We start from the raw sequence: 21059 nt of genomic DNA, 5'->3' as shown, positions 1-21059 counted from the left end.
CCTGGGGAAGACGATAGTAGTTGAAATGAGTGTCTGGTGAGCGCTTAAGAACGTGAGAGGAGCGTAAGTGAAAAAGAGCGTGCGGTAAGGGAGAGCTGAGAGCGTGCGGTAAGGGACAGGGAGCGTACAGTGAGCGTGAGAGACGCGTGCGGTGAGCGTGAAAGATGCGTGCGGTGAGCGTGAGAGGAGCGTGAGTTGAGAGGAGTGAGCATGACGGAGCATGACAGAGGAAGATAATCAATATAGAGCGGGAGGTGCAGCACCATCCCGCGGCCTCTCCAAGCCTCACCAACACGGCCACTACCAACCCCTTGGAGGATCAAGTTCATGTGTTCTACCTAACATAACGAAGACTCCCTAACCCAGCAACCTGGCAACAACGTAACCACATAGTAAGCCGTTATATGTTAGAACACGGCACTAACGTACAACGAAGTAAAACAAAGTTATATTGTTTATGAGCCGGACTCCCTGGAGCTGGTCCGAGGCTGTCCATCCCAGCGCTAGGGGACGCGACGAGGGAGTACTGAAGAATTCCATTTAGGTATATTAGGTGCTGATCGGTGCCTTCAGCCGAGGGCTAGATGCTAATGCAGATCACATTTCCATGCCCTAGGGAGAGCGGGGATATGTAATTATTGTTTCACTTCATTCCAAAGTCTACCTGTTGCTTGGTTACACTCATACATCCGCTTGTGGCTGGGTCACTCACAGCATCCGCCTGTGGCTGGCTCTGTGGCATCCGTTCTGTTTTACCTTAACCGTCTTATGCGACTGGATGTTGCAGTTCCAAAGCAACATTCCCCCGCAAGGCATTTTTACTCCCTGTAAACAGTTTACCCAGGTATTATTGCAATAGTTTCCAGTCATCTTGATCATTTTTATCAGTATATTGGCATTATTAGTAACAAAAAAATACATACCAATGTAAACTTTAGGAATAATCAAATGAACCTTTGGGTGCTTTAAGGAAAAGTTTGTTTTTCAGCTGTGAAAATCTGTGGTACATCTGGACTACTGTTTCCAAGCATGAAGGACCTCGCCTTCAAAACAACATAACTACGTTGGAACAAGTTCAACGCAGCGCGACAGATATCACACCAGAGCTAAGTCAACTAAGACTGAAGCACTCGAGATTACACACGAGACATCACAGGGCTCATCTCATCCAGACCTTTTTAAATACATAACAATTAGGAAGATATTAATCCAAACTACTTTATCAAAAGTGCCAATGTAGCACACACAAGGAGCAACAGCTTCAAGCAGGCGTAATGGTAACACGCTAAGGTAACATGTGTAATGGTAACACGTCCCACGCCTCGTGAGCGATTTGATCTGGGTTCGAATCCTGGCCAGGGAGAATTGATCGAGCGCAAATCCTTAACTGTTTCCCCCCTATGCACCCAGCAGTAATTGGGTACCTTATTGTTAACCGATTAGCGGGACGTATTCCGGGAAAAACCAGTAGGGGCAAGGCTTCCCGTGAGCTATGGGACAGGAAAAGCTCTGAAATTGTAAACAGGAGTCAGACGTCGTTTGCTCCTTTACCCACCAATGCATAAATAAATAATGAAAACGGGGGGTGGGGGAGAGTCTCATAAATAGCGTAAACCTGTGGAAACGCATGCCCATCGAAGCCATAAATGCCAAGGCAGTATAGTTTAAAATTCAGATTTTTTATGAATAATAGGGAGGATATCCTTGACAAATCCCCTGCTGAGGCAATTAGAGATAACGGCCCTCGGATACAGTCAGGTAAATCAAACATGTTCAAATATATCAAGGTCAAACTGGGTAAACCTTTATATACACTAAATATTTTAAATGAAGCTTATGCTCACGTATCCCATAAGAATCTATCTCTTACTGTTGCTGTTCCTATCTCTAATGAAGTATATCGTCCAGTTTAAGAGCATACAACATCGAATGATGATGATTGAATGATGTGGACAAAAATGGCTGAGGAAAATTGAATCATAATTTTGTTCAGGTCAAAGAACATGTAATCTGCTAACCCATCCCTTTCACTTGAAGATCTGTCTGCGACATCAAAACTGAATTCAAAATACAACATTCCATCTATTCAATACTGATCAAAAACAATTAAAAATCAATAAAAATAAAAAATAAAAAAATACAATAAAAAATATTGAATACTTTTGATGTCTGTGACATCAAAAGTTAGTTCAAACTACTTATTTGACTACAAATAGTTCAAACTACAATTTGAATTTCAGACGGTATTCAAATTGTCTTTCTGGTGATCTATTTATTTATACCATGATGATTATCGTAAGAAACAATCCTTGAACCCCCCCCCCCTAAAAAAAGGGCATATTATTCACTATATGTTTATTATTTCTCCGCTTTATATATATATATATATATATATATATATATATATATATATATATATATATTATTGGTGCGATATTGGTAACCTTCCAAATTTCTTGCATCTACCTCCCTCAAGGACTTGTCAATGTTCACCCCGAAAAGGTAAGCTTTTCAACACAACAATATAGATATTCCGGTTAATTCATATTGCCTTATTTCCATCTCGTGTTCTTAAATGTTCTTATTTTCTCCACTTCGTCCGTGTTTGCTTGTACGTGTACGTATTGGCTCTGCCTTAAGAATAAATTGAAAAGGACGGGAATAAAATTTTAAAAAATAAATATAAAAAGTCTAGAGTTTGGTGAGGCGGCATTCACACACGTTTGAGTGACAGTGTCAGAACAATAGGTACAGCCCCTCCAATATAACCCATTCATGCAAGACCCTAAAATAGCTCCCCACTCTACACGCGATCAGACCGCCCCCAGACCCAACATCCCCTGCCATGTGGTTCCTCCCCTGTGATTCTTCAGCGCTTAGCCAGGCGGCGCTAGGCTTCTCCCCAGCGAAGTGGCGCTAGGTTTCTCCCCAGCGAAGTGGTGCTAGGCTTCTCCCCAGGGAAGCAGTGCTAGGTTTCTCCCCCAGGGTAGCGGTGCTAGGCTTCTCCCCAGGGAAGCAGTGCTAGGTTTCTCCCCCAGGGAAGCGGTGCTAGGCTTCTCCCCAGGGAAGCAGTGCTAGGTTTCTCCCCCAGGGAAGCGGTGCGCTAGGCTTCTTCCCAGCAAAGCGGCGCTAGGCTTCTCCCCAGGGAAGCTGTGCTAGGTTTCTCCCCAGCGAAGCGGTGCTAGGTTTCTCCCCAGCGAAGCTGTGCTAGGCTTCTCCCCAGCGAAGTGGTACTAGGCTTTTCCCCAACGAAGTGGCGCTAGGCTTCTCCCCAGCGAGGAGCGAGGCGGCGCTAGGCTCCTCACCGCCACTTGATAATATGCGTCAAACGCCGCCCGAGTTTTCAATGCAAAAAATGTAACAATTTCTCTGGTATATTTATATATTTACCTTAAAAAATGTCTGCCGATTTCAGCCAATTTTTTTTTTTTTTTTGGGTAGCATTTGTTAGCAAAGATACTTTTATTAAATATAATATTCTTAATAGTATGTTTTAAAGTAAGATTGCCTTCATATATTTCAGACAGATTTATAAGGTTGAAGAAGATCGAAGAATATCGCTAAGTTCACATCGAAGAACTTAACAGATGTGCTGTCAAAAAATATCTTTAGGTGGAGAACAAGAAAGTCATACACAGTCATGTACCCTATTTTGAGTTCCACCCATTCTCTCAACTCATAGGTCGCATTTTTGACGTTAGCGTATCTTACGTCACAAGTACAACCTATCAAGAAAATTAAGGGCTCAAAAAAATATCTACGTTTTCTACGCATCGGACTCGATAGGTTAGGTGGGTTGCTTGGGGGTCGTGCGTGTTCTGTTGGATGTTATGTTACGTTGGATGTAGTGAGCTGTTGTATGTTGCGTTTTATTTTTCGATGCACTCTGTTCGTTGCTGTGTACCGCTGGCTGTAGTGTTCTGTTGCTGTAGTCATTTCATTCACTCACCGAAAACTCTTGTTTCAACAAATATTCATGGAAAGGCCTAAAACTAGGGGGGGCTTATCTGAATTTTTATAAGCCAATTTTCCCCCCAATTGTCAATGAGCATTTAAACATATTTTTGGTGGATTTTTAGAGTCATTACTCAAGTCGAGTCAGAGCAGTCATTCTCGAATCCCGTCCAGGTACTGGATAGAGGCCGTGATTTCTGACCCCGTCCGAGTACTGGATAGAGGCTGTGATTTCTGACCCCGTCCGAGTACTGGATAGAGGCTGTGATTTCTGACCCCGTCCGAGTACTGGATAGAGGCTGTGATTTCTGACCCCGTCCGAGTACTGGATAGAGGCTGTGATTTCTGACCCCGTCCGAGTACTGGCTAGAGGCAGTGAGTTCTGACCCCGTCCGAGTACTGGATAGAGGCTGTGATTTCTGACCCCGTCCGAGTACTGGATAGAGGCTGTGATTTCTGTCCCCGTCCGAGTACTGGATAGAGGCTGTGATTTCTGACCCCGTCCGAGCACTGGATAGAGGCAATTGAAAATATTCTGGATTTCGAGCGGGCCAGATCACTCGTCACTAGGCTTGTTGTATATTCATCATCAGTCTTGTGTCTTCACAATCACTGACGGCTGTGTGTGATCCATCTGCCAAATTTATACTTTAGCTTCGGGTGGTAGTGCCGAACGCTGCATTTTCTGGAGTTCAAAGCTTTGAAATTGAAGAGTAAGATTGTTGACAATCATAATGTAACAGTTTAGGCTATTTTTAAAATATGATGTAGACTTGTATGAAATGTAATTGTATGATATATCTGCAAACATGGTATATCATACAATTACATTTCATACAAGCCTACATCATATCTTAAAAACAGCGCAAACTGTTACAATAATACTCTAATGACTTCCATTCTTAGTTGAAAGAGGCTTACTTTGTTTTTAGGTATGGTTTAAATTCCGGTAGGGTCCCGGTAGTGCAGTCGGATTCGTTCTCGAGTCTCGCTCGAGAATTCTAGATTTAAATCCCGGGACGGGACAGAAATGGTTGGGCGCGTTTCCTATCATCTAATGCGCCTGTCCACCAATCAGCAAATAGGTATATCCAGGAGTTAGCTTGTTGTAGGGTTGCATTTTGGGAAGGGTTAGTAATTTGACTTGGGGGGGGGAGAGGGGGGGAAACTCGATATAAGTTTAACATGTACTGTACATATAAACTGGCTGCCTGTCCCCGACATAATGAATTATTAATTATGAAATTTAAAGGATCCTGTTGCAGAGATCAATATGAAACCCGTCGCAGGGAAGCCATAGAGTTTTATTAACGATTAATTTGACTATATATTGTATTTTTTTTTTTTAGGAATGAGGCTAGTCTGTTAGATTGTATTAAATCGGGTATATATACTCTATTAGGGAACTTATGATTGATTATAGCAGTCTGGAACTATATATTTGGATAGATGATATATGACTTTATGATAGAGAGTATTAAGCTAGATTCAATTATGAGAAATCAGTAGAAGTCATACTTTAAGGTGCTTCCGGGGCTTAGCGTCCCCGCAGCCCGGTCGTCGACCAGGCCTCCTGGTCGGAGGAATCCTGGCCATGCGGAGGAATCGAACCTATACACACTGGGTACTCCCAAACACACGCCTTAAGCCGCTGAACCAGGATATGGCCAAAAGTGTTGGGTTATGGCGGAATGAGACAACACTATGTTAAACTGTGTTGTGTCAACACGCGAGACTGATTACTGAAGTGTTTCACGACAACTCAAGTCATGATAGAACATATAGCAATAAATAGGGCCTAACCAACCAACTTTAAATTAGATTTAGTCCAGACTAAATGTGACTAGATTATACGCGATGCAGTTTCATTATTCTAAATCCCATAATCCCACCGGATTATGTTAATCTAACAGATGTGATGACCGCGCCTGTCTATATGGAATACAGTTAACCGACTTGATTGCATAGTTGAGCTACGCTAAATGATCGGAATCCCGCAACCTAACGAGCTATTCTCCAAAACTCGTCTCACACCGGGGATCGTCGATCCTAAATAAGTAATAAATGGTAAGGTCCAAAATTACGTATTTGGGCCTTGGGGCAAATGTCAGAGGTTGGGTGAGGAGGAGAGAGTGGCCCAGAATACCTGTTCCCTGTACTAGTGCTCCCGGTACTAGCGCTCCCGGTACTAGCGCTCCCGGTACTAGCGCTCCCGATACTAGCACTCCCGGTACTAGCACTCCCGGTACTAGCACTCCCAGTACTAGTGCTCCCGGTACTAGCGCTCCCAGTACTAGCACTCCCAGTACTAGTGCTCCCGGTACAAGCGCTCCCGGTACTAGCGCTCCTGGTACTAGCACTTCCGGTACTAGCGCTCCCGGTACTAGCAATCCTGGCACTAGTGCTCCCGGTACTAGCACTCCCGGTACTAGCGTTCCCGGTACTAGCACTCCCGGTACTAGCGTTCCCGGTACTAGCGCTCCCGATACTAGCACTCCCGGTACTAGCACACCCGGTACTAGCACTCCCGGTACTAGCGTTCCCGATACTAGCGCTCCCAGTACTAGCACTCCCAGTACTAGCACTCCCAGTACTAGCGCTCCTGATACTAGTGCTCCCGGTACTAGCACTCCCGGTAATAGTGCTCCCGGTACTAGTGCTCCCGGTACTAGCGCTCCTGATACTAGTGCTCCCGGTACTAGCACTCCCGGTACTAGCACTCCCGGTGCTAGTGCTCCCGGTACTAGCGCTCCCGGTACTAGTGCTCCAGGTACTAGCGCTCCCGGTACTAGCGCTCCCGGTACTAGTGCTACCGGTACTAGTGCTCCCGGTGCTAGTGCTCCCGGTACTAGCGCTCCCGGTACTAGTGCTCCCGGTACTAGCGCTCCCGGTACTAGCGCTCCCGGTACTAGTGCTACCGGTACTAGTGCTCCCGGTACTAGCACACATCACATTACACAATCATGTTTATTTGGAAAATATATACATTTGTTAAGGGGGTTTGGTTTATCCGTTTCGATAAAATCTTTAAGATGAACGTTATTAGTAGCGAAAATAGTTTCGTAATCGCCCCTGTACGGAGATGCCAAACAATTTCAAGCCCCACGCACGCAGAAATGAGGTTACGTGGTACAAGAGAATACGTTATTGTGATGCAGGATGTCAAACTTGCTATAAACTGTCTCGGAGAACGCTAGATAACAAAACTGGATTCCGTGGCTTGCTATCTTTGTGGGTAACATTACAATGCCGGCGACATATCTCTTTGAAAACCATTTTACCGAAATGCATCGGAGAAACATTTTCTTACGGCAGTCTTCCTGAGGTTATCTTGAGATGACTTCGGGTTTAGCGTCCCCGCGGCCCGGTCCTCGACCAGGCTTCCTTTTTTGTTACACATCCCCCAGGAAGCAGCGCGTAACAGCTGTAACTCCCAGGTACCTATTTTACTGCTAGGTGAACAGGTGCATCAGGATGAAAGAAACTGCCTATTTGTTTCTGCCTCCACCGGGGAGCGAACCCGGAACCTCAAGGACTACGAATCCCGAGCGCTGTTTACTCAGCTGTCTCGATGTTCTAACTCCATTCTTCACTCCAGTTACGAGTCCAACTTATTGAATTTCATGACCGAACCCCGAAATAAGTTCCCGTTCTCATCGACCGGTTTTCCGCTGGTCTCTGAGGTATCCACGTCGCCTCCAGACACTACTGGTGGCTCCTGCCAGGTCCCTCACCCGTCCCCATCCTCCAACAGCAGCGGCTAGCTTGCCCCCCCCCCCTCCCCTCCCCCACCTCAACATCGCTGCCATCTCCCATCTAGTATGTATCCCGCGTCTGACGTAACATTAATCAGTGCTTGACACACTTTTTACCTCCAATGTACTATTCCCGAGTCTCAAACGCTGTGTAGACCCCCATTGTAAGCTTAGCGGCGATGCTGAGGCGAGGGTGCCAGGGTGGTCGTCCTCCTTGACGCCGCTGCACTTGCCTGATTCTACTTGATAGTCAAATATCGCTCGAATCTGTATACATGAGCTCTACTTAATATATACATTTACGTGAGAATTCTGTGTCTATGAAATGGCTGTTATCTGACTAACTTTCCTTAACGTGTGACCAACACCTGCCACACCCTGGGTGTGCTAGGCCTGTGCCACACCCTGGGTGTGCTAGGCCTGTGCCACACCCTGGGTGTGCTAGGCCTGTGCCACACCCTGGGTGTGCTAGGCCTGTGCCACACCCTGGGTGTGCTAGGCCTGTGCCACACCCTGGGTGTGCTAGGCCTGTGCCACACCCTGGGTGTGCTAGGCCTGTGCCACACCCTGGGTGTGCTAGGCCTGTGCCACACCCTGGGTGTGCTAGGCCTGTGCCACACCCTGGGTGTGCTAGGCCTGTGCCACACCCTGGGTGTGCTAGGCCTGTGCCACACCCTGGGTGTGCTAGGCCTGTGCCACACCCTGGGTGTGCTAGGCCTGTGCCACACCCTGGGTGTGCTAGGCCTGTGCCACACCCTGGGTGTGCTAGGCCTGTGCCACACCCTGGGTGTGCTAGGCCTGTGCCACACCCTGGGTGTGCTAGGCCTGTGCCACACCCTGGGTGTGCTAGGCCTGTGCCACACCCTGGGTGTGCTAGGCCTGTGCCACACCCTGGGTGTGCTAGGCCTGTGCCACACCCTGGGTGTGCTAGGCCTGTGCCACACCCTGGGTGTGCTAGGCCTGTGCCACACCCTGGGTGTGCTAGGCCTGTGCCACACCCTGGGTGTGCTAGGCCTGTGCCACACCCTGGGTGTGCTAGGCCTGTGCCACACCCTGGGTGTGCTAGGCCTGTGCCACACCCTGGGTGTGCTAGGCCTGTGCCACACCCTGGGTGTGCTAGGCCTGTGCCACACCCTGGGTGTGCTAGGCCTGTGCCACACCCTGGGTGTGCTAGGCCTGTGCCACACCCTGGGTGTGCTAGGCCTGTGCCACACCCTGGGTGTGCTAGGCCTGTGCCACACCCTGGGTGTGCTAGGCCTGTGCCACACCCTGGGTGTGCTAGGCCTGTGCCACACCCTGGGTGTGCTAGGCTTCTCAAACATTGCTACGGAAACAAAACAAAAATAACAACGTACCTCAAAATGGCTGATTTCTGTCACTTGAAAACTTCTTACCTGTAATGACATGAGAGTGAATTAATAATTGAATTATAATACTTATTATTAAGTAGTAATAACAGGATCGGTGGAAACAGAGGCATTACGTGAAAGGAAAGGTGCTATTTCTGTCCCGTCCGGGAATCGCTAGAATCCCCGATTGTGAACGGTGAAAATCATATTATATATATATTCACAAATGTAAGACAGTCACATGAAATATGCATTTTAATACACATACAATTATATAGTATATATAATGAAGGTGACGCTTGAGGCTCGAGGAGTTGCTTACCTTGAAGGACGAGGTCGCTGGAGTAACTAGCCTAGTGCAGTCAGGCTCGGGGCGAACGGATGACCCAACACTGTCTGCGCCATCTTCGCAGCCACACACAACACTGAACACAAAGCAAGACAAACTGGAGGCAGGTTGGGATGTGGCAACACGCACACATAGTGTTGCCTCAGCGGCTATAGGACCAGTCGTCAACGAGTAGTTCCTGCGCAACACTAAACTCTCCCCGAGTCTACATTTAACCACTTTCAGGCGTAGCTCCCTGATAAAAGAAATACTTGAGGAACTCGAAGAAACACTTATGACAGGAGCTGCCAGTAATAGACCAATAAGCCTTCTGCAGTTTCCTTAAATCTTACCTTCCTTAACGCACCAACTGCACTTTCAGTGTTATCACATCTAGCCCTGTAACACACTCACTGAACACTTGCTACTCGTATCTAGCAGTAATCATTACATTTACATCAACTTCAGCCTCCGTCACCCTCGTCGCAGAATAACGTCCACCAACCACTGCTGCGCCTTACTGATCTGTCCCGCTAGTGTTGGAAGGGCTTTCTTATGAGTTCCGAGTGAACTCGCTCAAATCCGCTCCAAGACAAGTGTTGTTTGATCCCAGTAGCTCGGCCGTCCGGACCCCTAGCGTATATTGGCCCATGTTGTGGCCATCATCAGGCCATGTTGACCCCATGCTGCAGTCGTCTCCGAAGGCATATTCATAATGTTGTTCGAACTGTATAATAAAAAACAGAATTTCCCTCAGTATAAATTATATACAATAATATTGTGTACAGTTAGGCCGAAATTAATTTATGAATTTAGATCATGTTGTTAACTTTTGTTATTTGCAGTACGTGGGTGAGGCATATAAAGAGACGTGCAATTCGAACTGACAACGTCAGTGAAGAACTGTTCGAGAAATGTTCAAACGCCATCAGTTGTGAATCGTGGCTAAAGCGCGTTACATTCGTCAAGAATTGGGGTTCACGGCTGGGTTTAACGAGCACTCGGCCACTGTTTCAGCCCGTCCTGGTGTATCCTGTGTACTGTGCATGTTGTAGTCCGCCCTCATCAATAAAGGCCGAATCCGCGTTAATCCTACCACTAAGCCCCCTGTTAATAAATGAACAACGCTTTACACACGACTCCCAGCTGATGACGTTCAAACATTTTGTCGCACAGTGCTTCGTTCATGTCCTCTGTTCGAACCACAAAGCTGTAAATACTTCACCCACATACTTCAAATACAAATAATCGGCAACAGAACCTTAACACCTAACCTAACCCAAGCCTAACTTTACATATAAATTTAAAATATAATAATATTAACACATAGAACACACCAATGTTTAATATACAGTATGTTAAAATTAAAGAATTAGTTTAGTGAGATGGGGGAGGGGGGATCTCCCCCCACCCCCTTTCTTTCAGAGAGGCAGAGTTTTGTACACTCTGATGCACCTGATCAAGCAGTAAATAGGTACCTGGGAGATAGACAGCTGCTACGGGCTGCTTCCTGGGGATGTGTATGTGTGTGTGTTAGAGAGAAATATATGTAGTAGCCATAATAGAGGGAAAATAAATTGGTTAGAAAGGTGGGGTCCAAGAGCTAATAGCTCGATTCTGCAGGCTTGTATATAACAGTCCTTGTTTCCCATTCACCTTCAATCCGGTTTTGTCAATAACCCTAAAAAGGTTGAAAGCCTAAAGCTTATATTTTTCAAATTTGGTCGTTCCGCGCGCGCACACACACACACACACACAAATTATATATATTCAAGCATAAACAGAAAAAACACAGACTCGGAGAAGAACATGCACGGAAGGAAGTAAATTACCCAATAATTAACCACCACCTCCGCGTCTCCAACGGAAAAATCCCAATCTTCGGTATATTTGAATGTCATTGTCCTGGTAAACAAAAGGACAGTCTCTCCTGGACAAATTTATGCTGTTTCCAGTAGAACCTTTTGTGTGTCGTTAATACCTGGATGATTATGTCGTTTGGAGAGTTGACTGTTAATATGTATAATTCAATTACTTCATAAGTTGTTCTTGTGTTGATTGTTTCCGTAGTTATGATGGATTTAGGAAGTGTTCCGTCGTAAGTTCTTGGTAATTACATGGATTGTATATTAACAGAGGGTTGGGGGGGTTAAGAGAAAACAGGTGTGTGATGTTTTGGGTAATTTATCACCGGTTGTATCCTAGTATTGATCAGTGTACACGCACGGCTGGTGACAGCTGAGTTATCAGTCCACGGAAGGTCCTGCATAGCTAGTGTGTGTGTGTTTACGGGTAAGCTCCCACCTTGCAATATTTTGTACTTAGTAGATTTATACATCTATTGACGTATAGGTCATATGTCGCAGTACTCTTGAAGCTGTGGATGGAGGTGGCTTCCATGACTTACTTTCCCAAGTATTCCACTTGTTGGCTACCCACTCAGTGTACCAGTTCTTTCTCTCAGATCTCTGAGTCAATTTGTGTTTTCAACTTCCGTTGATGCCATCCTGTTCTTTAGTGTCAGCAACAAGAGACTGTTCTTGTTCCCTTCGCGCATTATCTTCAAGAGTTTGCATGTAGTGATCATATCTCCTCTTGAACAAATCCACAAGGGCCGTGACGAGGATTGGTCACGGCCCGTCATTCGTCATGATGTCTCCTCTTGTTTTGTTTATAAGTTGTTAGTAAGTCGTAAATACCAAGTGAGTAAGTTAGTAAGTAAGTAACGGTTTAGTTAGGTTTAACACAATCACATATCTAACTGCCGCTTCTCTCTGTATGTGGCCAAGACAGTCTGTGCTACTCCTGTATGTGACCAAGATATAGTCTGTGCTACTCCTGTATGTGACCAAGATACAGTCTGTGCTACTCCTGTATGTGACCAAGATACAGTCTGTGCTACTCCTGTATGTGACCAAGATACAGTCTGTGCTACTCCTGTATGTGACCAAGATATAGTCTGTGCTACTCCTGTATGTGACCAAGATACAGTCTGTGCTACTCCTGTATGTGGCCAAGATACAGTCTGTGCTACTCCTGTATGTGGCCAAGATACAGTCTGTGCTACTCCTGTATGTGACCAAGATACAGTCTGTGCTACTCCTGTATGTGACCAAGACACAGTCTGTGCTACTCCTGTATGTGGCCAAGATACAGTCTGTGCTACTCCTGTATGTGACCAAGATACAGTCTGTGCTACTCCTGTATGTGACCAAGACACAGTCTGTGCTACTCCTGTATGTGACCAAGATACAGTCTGTGCTACTCCTGTATGTGGCCAAGATACAGTCTGTGCTACTCCTGTATGTGGCCAAGATACAGTCTGTGCTACTCCTGTATGTGGCCAAGATACAGTCTGTGCTACTCCTGTATGTGGCCAAGATACAGTCTGTGCTACTCCTGTATGTGACCAAGATACAGTCTGTGCTACTCCTGTATGTGACCAAGATACAGTCTGTGCTACTCCTGTATGTGACCAAGACACAGTCTGTGCTACTCCTGTATGTGACCAAGATATAGTCTGTGCTACTCCTGAATGTGACCAAGATATAGTCTGTGCTACTCCTGAATGTGACCAAGACACAGTCTGTGCTACTCCTGTATGTGACCAAGACACAGTCTGTGCTACTCTTACGTCAGGCTGCGAGCAGCCGCATCCAACAGTCTGGTTGGCCAGTCCAGCAACCAGGAGGCCTGGTCGACGACCGGGCCGCGGGGACGCTAAGCCCCGAAAACACCTCAAGGTAACCAAGTAGGTTAAAAAAATTCAGTTTTGTTATAAATTGCCGACTTAAAATTATCTGTTAGAGTAAGGAGCTGCCCGATACGCTGTGCGTGTTAGTGGCTTTAAAAGAATATAAAAACATCAATATGTACTCTCATAAACCCAATGTACCTTCTTGTATATATATATATAAATAAATAACAATGGGGACTCCTAGTTGAACCTTGACGACGAGCGTGAGTGCCGCATCTTTCAACATCACCGCTCGTGCAGTTGAGAGGACAAACCTTCATGTAAGCTGCGCGAATCCCGAAGAAGAACCTTGAGGACGAGCAGACGTTTGGTCCCCTGCTCCGCCTGGGGGCCGCCGGATCACGTTCTGTTTCGCGATTTAGGATTTTCTTACTGCCGTTTGTTATTCCTATTGAACGGTCCGGATTGTTAAGACGCCTGATACACATATCGTCTTGGGTCACAGGAAAGTTGTGCCGGGAGTTGCCACAACGAGATTAAGGCAGATTTTGAACGTTTTTCATCAGAGCAAGTGGGGGGTGGGACCCTTGACAAGCCGCCGGCTTCCTGTCCTCGTCGAGGCCACTACTAATAGTGGCCCTCAGGTAAATTTAAGTTTTCTGTCTGGGAGGGAGACAGCTTGACCGGCTTGACCGACAGCTGCCGGGAGTTGGTGGGTCGCATCCCATCCCACGATCGTCGTCGCTCCAAAATAATAATAATAATAATAATAATAATAATAATAATAATAATAATAATAATAATAATAATAATAATAACAATAATAATAATAATAATAATAATAATAATAATAATAATAATAATAATAATCACCATCACCATACTCATCATCAACAACTCCCCTTAACTATATTACTGCTATCTATGATATATTAATAAGCTCAGTATCCGGGTGTACACCTGACGTAATAACCTACAAGTGGTTCCTCTACAGTGATAGGTGCTGGTGTAATATTAGTTTATCAACCTTAGTGACTTCTTGCGTCAGCCATCCAGTTAATAACAGTATGGCAGGAGATATACTCCAGCTTCACTCACAGACAGACTCATTATCAGAAGACATACTGTACGAGGGAACCTTCCACCCAGTGCTGCGTCAAGTCCGTGGACTATATATACACGAATATAACACTATATTGCGCCATTCTCCACGTCCTCTGAAAAGATGTCGATGTATTGAGAAGGAGGATCTTAATAAAACTTCCCTCGCCAGGGGTGAAGGGTTAATATTGGACCTCATTGACCATCTTGTGTCTTTGTATCGCTGCAGAGATGGAGTCTATCTCTATTATGATTCGAATAATTTCCCTTTCCCTAGAAATTTAATAGATTTTATGATAAAAAATAGAATACCTAAAAAAGATGTTAAAATTGTTAAGCTTGCAAAACAAGGGAAATACCTCGGCACCTGTGCTTATCACGCACTAACCTTCCTTGATATAGTAACAAGTTGTAATCTAGACAATTTTGAGGAAGTTTTGTGGTATTACAACATGAGGATGGGACCTTACCCCGATACAGTAGCCGTTCAAAATGTATTGGCTATGGTCAGTGAACTGCACCGTAGACCTTTTAGTCTGAAAGTTAAAAACTAACATGAGAGCGTGTTAAACGATAAAATAGTTCTGTCTTCGGCCGAGGAAATACAGAGGAGAAGACGTCAACGGGAGGAGCGACGCCACCAGAAGCCTTACCAGAGGCCAACTTCTCCCAGGCTCTCTACCACCGCCTCCCCACTATCAACATGAACCTGATCAAATACCTTTGTATTTATGTTGTATTTTAGATATTTTAGAAAAATAAAACACACCCGTTAGAACATAACACCAATTAAAACACCAGTGTAAGGTGGACACCGGGATGACCTCCCAGCTTTTTGGCTAAAATCAATGTGTAGGAGACAGGAAGGGAGGAGTGTTTTTGCTCATGTTTATGTGGTAAATAAAATTGTTGTGTGTGTGTGTGTTAGTGAGAGGAGTCGATGGGTGGTTATGGGTGGTTGGGGTGTTAATGGTAAGTATTGGTTATAGGGTCTAGGGGGATAAAAGAGGTATTGGTGGTATGTGTTAGTGATGGGGGCAGGTTGGTTGAAGGGGTATAGGTGGTATACAGTATATTTTAATGGATGTTATCGATGTAATTATAAGGGAAAAGGGCAGACTTATACCATATGATGGCAGACATAATGTATGAAGGCAGTTTGCACATAGCTCATGTTCTCATTTCACAAGTTTGATATATCAATAGGTTGGGTTGTGATAGGTTGGCCTGGGTGTATGGGGTGTGTATGTGTATAGGGGTTATAGGTAGGGAAGGGGTAGGCAGGTTCAAGTTCAAGTATGTTTATTGAGACAAGAAAGAAAGAAATCTCAAAGGGATAGAGTAGCTTAGGCTACTTCTACCCCCCTCCCCCCCTGGTAGGCAGGTGCTTGGAGGTTAAAAGGATTAAAAGATTCAATAGCCTCTCTGAACACCCAAAAACAGTCAAAAATAACAAAGGTATTCAGGAGGCTACTGGTTGTGGAGATGATGTATTTTTATCAGCGATCACTGGGACTGGACAGTAAAACAACGGTCTCACTTCTTGCAGGTCGGTGTTCAATCCCCGATGGTCCAAGTGGTTGGGCACCATTCCTTTTCCTCTTCCCTCGCCCAAATTCTTATCCTGACCTTTTCAAGTGCTATATAGTCATAATGGCTTGGCGTTTTCCCATTTTTTCTATTATGAGTTTACATAGGAGCTGTATGATAATGGCTTAGTGCTTTCTCTTCATAATTACCTTACCTTACCTCTATTTAATTTAAATTCTTCATTTTTACCATACGTTAGTACAGTATCTGGTATCTATTACTGTTAACATTGTTATTTTCCTTCCCCAGTTAAAGGCTATCAGTATCAGCATTTACATTTTAAATTTTTCTACAAAGTAGTTTTCTAGCTAATTTTTGTACTGTATTGTCTAGCAAGGATAACATGAAGGCGTGACATGTATTTGTGTCTGTGTGTATATAAGAGAGAATGTCTGCCTATGTGTTCAGGGCTGGAGGCCAGATGCTTGGGTCTAGCCTCACCAAACTTAGCAGAGTGAATGGTCTGGAGTATGGGACGGACATAGGCTGGTTGGAGTCAGTCCTATTGACACTTTTAAGAGGGGGTGGGCCCTTATTAGGGGTCCACCCCCCCCCCAACATAATCAGTGAAAATTCCAAGCCAGCTTACAACTTCATTTATATTGCTAAATACTAGACACCTTCCTAAGATTCATTGAACATATTATATTGAACAGGATTAAATGTTAGCTTGTCTTATGTAGTTTATTTATTGATGGCGACAGTGTACAGTACATTGAAGATACTGTAGTTACAGTGATGAAGGGAAAGTTATGAAAAGTAGAGGAGGTGAAAGGGTGGAAAGGTAGTGATGGGTAGGGAAGATGAAGGGTGAAGGTGGTGGTGATGAGCAAGAAAGGTGGTGTAAGGTAGGAAGGAAAGGTTATGAGGGTAGGGAAGATGGCGAAGGGTAGGAAAGGTAATGAAGGGTTGGGAAGGTGGTGAAGGGTGAGGAAAGGTAATGAAGGGTTGGGAAGGTGGTGAAGGGTGAGGAAAGTAATGAAGGGTAAGTTAAGTGGTGAATGGTAGGGAAGGTGGTGTAGGAGAGGGAAGGTTGTAGAAGGGAAACCCAGCAGTGCCCTGGTAGTGATGATGGTTATAGAGGTGAAGACAGTAGTTAATGAGGATGGTTACAGTAATGTTGATAGTCCATGTGTAGTGTAGTTTGTGTGTTGCAAGTTGTGTATAGTGAAGATGGTTACAGTGATGATGGTTGTGAGTTAATTAAGATGTTTATAGTGGTGAAAATAGTGTAATGTAAAGATGATTAGTGATGATGGTCATTTGCAGTGAAAATTGATACAGTATAATAGTGATGGTTGTGTATTAAGAGATGGTAAAAGTGATGAATATAGCGAGTAGTAAAGATGTGCAGAGATGAAACTCGTTCGTAGTAAAGGTGTGGTCATGTAGACAATGAATGTGAATGCAGTATTGCATTTTTTAGACAAAGACAGAGGAGAGAGGGGGTGGTAGAGGAGGGATGTTAGGGGAAAGGGAAGGATAGGAGGAAGAGAGAGGGGGAGGAGGAGATAGACCTAGGGACAGCTGGGTACCTCTCTAGTATCTGATATGAGAATAAGAAAAGCAGTGAGTGCAAGGACTGTGTCCTGAGTACAAAGCTTTTCACCATGCTTGGACTTCATTTTCTTTGTCAGTGTTTGCATTCTGATTTACAGGAAATTGAATATCCATCATCCTACTTTACCTATTATTGCTAATGATCATCTTTTATGGGCCATCATTCCATGATAACATTTATCAAAACCTTTGTAATGTCCATGTATATCACATCTGAATTTTGTTTATATTTTAATATTTCCATGATATTGTCATACTGGTCGAGTAATTGCAAAAGACAAAATCTTCCTGCTCTTCATCCATGTTGACCTCGGTTGTGAAGTTCATTGTTCTCCATGAAATTAAAGTTTTGACTATTGATCAATCTTCAAAAACTTGATTTATGTCATGTCCATTAACTTAGGTAATTATCGAGAGAAGGAGCTAAACCTGGAAAACTATTCAGCACCATGAATTGACTCAGTATCAGTTAACACAGGTACTGTACCTGACAGTGGTTCCAGTGTTTGAACCCTCATCACGGCCCTTGTGGATTTGTTCATTTGATGTATCACGCTATTGTGATTTTTGTGTGTATAGGGTCGTAAGCCGGTGGAACAGCCTACCCGCCGAAGTTGTAAACGCAAAAACTCTGCTGGGTTTTAAAATACAGCTGAAAAAGATCATCGGGACAAATGGGGAGACAGTTGACAAGCCGCTGGCTTCTTTTCGTCATCGAGGTCACTAGTATTAGTGGCTCTCATGAATATTCAGGTAGGTAAATAATTTGGGTGAGTAGCCCTCGTAGCCCTGGGCGAGTTAGTGTAAACAAACTCTCGTCGCCCCTATATCAACAACAACAAAGTCACGTGGAGGCGAAATAATAATAAATAAATAAATATGTTTATTCAGGTAAGGTACATACATACAAGTGATGTTACATTAATGGATTGATATATAGATAGAGCTAGTACATACAATGCCTAAAGCCACTATTACGCAATGCGTTTCGGGCAAGAAAAACATTAATATCTAGAACTTAATACTAATTGAGCATAAAGAATAAAAAGTGTTGAAAACAAATACAAATAAAGATAAAAAAAAGGGGGAACATGACTGAAAAAGCAGCACAAATACAATAGGTTGACAAACAGTGTTGATTAAAAAAAAAAATAATAATAAAATAACAGACATGGGTTGACAATAAAGGAGTGAGGTGGGTTACAGGGAATTTATTAGGTAGTGTTTAGTTTTTATCTTAAACTGGTTGAGAGAGGTACAGTCTTTAACATGGTTGGGAAGGTCATTCCACATTCTGGGTCCCTTGATTTGTAGAGCATTTCTAGTTTGATTAAGTCGTACTCTAGGAATATCAAAACTGTATTTATTCCTGGTGTGGTGCTCATGGGTTCTGTTACAACCTTCAATGAAGCTTTTGAGGTCAGGATTGGCATTACAGTTCAGCGTTTTATATATGTATAATACACAAGAGAGAATGTGCAGTGACTTAATATCTAACATATTCAGAGATTTGAGTAAGGGTACCGAGTGATGTCTGGGGCCAGAGTTGGATATTGTCCTAATAGCAGCTTTGTGTTGGGTAATAAGAGGACGTAAATGATTTTGGGTAGTAGAACCCCAAGCACAAATACCATAGTTGAGGTATGGATAGATGAGGGAGTAATAGAGAGTAACCAGGGCAGGGCGGGGTGCATAATATCTGATCTTGGAAAGAATGCCAACAGTTTTTGAAACTTTTTTTGATATATTTAGAATGTGACCCTGGAAATTCAGCTTGTGGTCGATAAGAACGCCAAGGAATTTGCCATCTAATTTGTTACAAATTTGGGTATCGTTTATTTTGAGATTTATCTGATTAGTGGATTTATTGCCAAACAGAATATAAAACGTTTTGTCAATGTTAAGGGTGAGTTTGTTGGCAGTTAGCCAAAGATGGACTTTCTCTAGCTCAGTATTTACTGTGGCATTTAGAGCAAGGGGGTCAGGACTGGAGTAAATGAAGGATGTGTCGTCAGCAAATAGAATTGGTTTGAGGTGTTGGGAGGCATTTGGAAGGTCATTAATGTAGATGAGAAAGAGGAGAGGGCCAAGTATGCTGCCCTGAGGAACACCAATGTTGATGGGTAGGGTGGGAGAAATTGTATTATTCACAGAAACATACTGGAGCCTGTCAGTAAGATAAGATTTGAGGTATTGCAGGGAGTGTCCTCTGACTCCATAATGATGTAATTTAAGAAGAAGGTTTTGATGGTTGACAGTGTCAAAAGCCTTACGCAGGTCCACAAATAACCCAACAGGAAACTCCTTTTTATCAAGAGCTGCGTGAATTAAGTTAATCATACTAATAAGTGCATCGTTAGTGCTTTTTTTGGGTCTGAAGCCATATTGACAAGAGCTAAGTCAGATCAAATCGATCAGATCAAGAGCTAAATCGGATCAAACTTACTGCACCTACTATAAAGAAGAACATGAAGAAGGGTAAACTTCTCGTATATGACAAAGATTAGTAAGAACATTAAAGTAACACTTAACATAGAAAAGACCTACTACATCTTATTTGGAAGCAAATCTACAAATGCAATTCAGCTTCAGATAAACAATGTAAATATTAGTAATAAAAATGATGGAAAGTTTCTTGGCCTATTCCTAGACAAGAGACTCAACTTCAGCACCCACATACAACACATAACTAAGGAAGTCACTAAAACAGTTGGTATACTCTCTAAAATCAGATATTATGTACCTAACTCTGCTCTCATCTCTCTATATTATGCACTAATCTATCCCTATCTTAATTATGGTATCTGTGCATGGGGTTCAACCACTGCAAACCACCTCAAGTCCATCATCACCCAGCAAAAATCTGCTATCAGAATAATAACAAATTCTGCTTTCAGACAACACTCAGCCCCTCTTGTTTAACTCCCTAAACATGCTAAACATAATCTCACTCCACAAATTCTCTTGTGTCATCTGCATTTACAAAACCCTTTTCTTAAATGCAAATCCTGCTCTGAAACTCTCCCTGGACAGATGTAATAGGACTCATTATCACCACACCAGAAATAAATATCTCTTTGATATCCCCATAGTCAAACTTAATCTGTGTAAACACTCTATGCAAATAAAGGGACCCAGTCTATGGAACTCACTCCCTATTGAATTGAAAAAGCTGTCCAACTTTTGTGTCATTCAAAAACAAAACAAAAAAGTACCTAATTTCATCTTCATAGTTTTTTACCTTGTTGCTTAAAATTGCACTGTATCTAGTGCTACCCAATCTCCCAATTTTTATGTACCCAATCCGAACAACTTTACCATTGTGATCATTGCTGTCTTCTTATATGTGCTATCAATTTGCTGTATGGTGCCTATTAATCTTTGTTTAAATTACCAATCAAGCTGTCAATGTAATCAATCAGAGCTTTAACATACCAATGTGCTTTAATATACTTACTAATCTCTCTCATCTCATTTTTTTCTTGCAATGTATCTGTTATCATTTTATTAATTCTGATAGAATTTACCTACTTAAAATTATCTGTTAGATTAAAGACCTGCCCGAAACGCTGCGCATACTAGTGGCTTTACAAGATTGTAAATACCATGCTATGTATTCTCACAAACCCAATGTACCCTCTTGTATATAAATAAATAAATAAATAAATAAATAAAATAAATATTAAAATTTGAGGGTTATCAACAGGTATATTGTAGCATAATTT

At 43.4% G+C, this 21059-nt stretch overlaps 1 protein-coding gene and 1 long non-coding RNA gene across 3 annotated transcripts in view; one reads left to right on the top strand and one right to left on the bottom strand.

Annotated features, from left to right (window-relative positions):
• The window catches only part of LOC123773938 (uncharacterized), a 134947-nt gene extending 121129 nt beyond the window's left edge, over nucleotides 1-13818 (bottom strand). For both annotated transcript variants that reach the window (XM_069318667.1, XM_069318669.1), the window contains exons 1-2: nucleotides 13398-13818; nucleotides 9381-10113 (exon numbers count right to left, since the gene is read on the bottom strand). The gene's annotated coding sequence lies outside the window, so the exon portion shown is untranslated. The remainder of the gene's footprint in view (nucleotides 1-9380; nucleotides 10114-13397) is intronic.
• Nucleotides 13819-18118: 4300 nt separating this feature from the next.
• LOC138359462 (uncharacterized) overlaps nucleotides 18119-21059 on the top strand; it is a 30433-nt gene continuing 27492 nt past the window's right edge. The window contains exon 1 of the long non-coding RNA XR_011225941.1: nucleotides 18119-18225. This is a non-coding gene — a long non-coding RNA (uncharacterized lncRNA). The remainder of the gene's footprint in view (nucleotides 18226-21059) is intronic.

Source organism: Procambarus clarkii, chromosome 91, assembly GCF_040958095.1.
Source record: "Procambarus clarkii isolate CNS0578487 chromosome 91, FALCON_Pclarkii_2.0, whole genome shotgun sequence".
Classification (NCBI taxonomy): Eukaryota; Metazoa; Arthropoda; class Malacostraca; order Decapoda; family Cambaridae; genus Procambarus; species Procambarus clarkii.
Note: the sequence above shows the minus strand (reverse complement) of the source record. Positions and strands in the feature narration are given on the sequence as shown.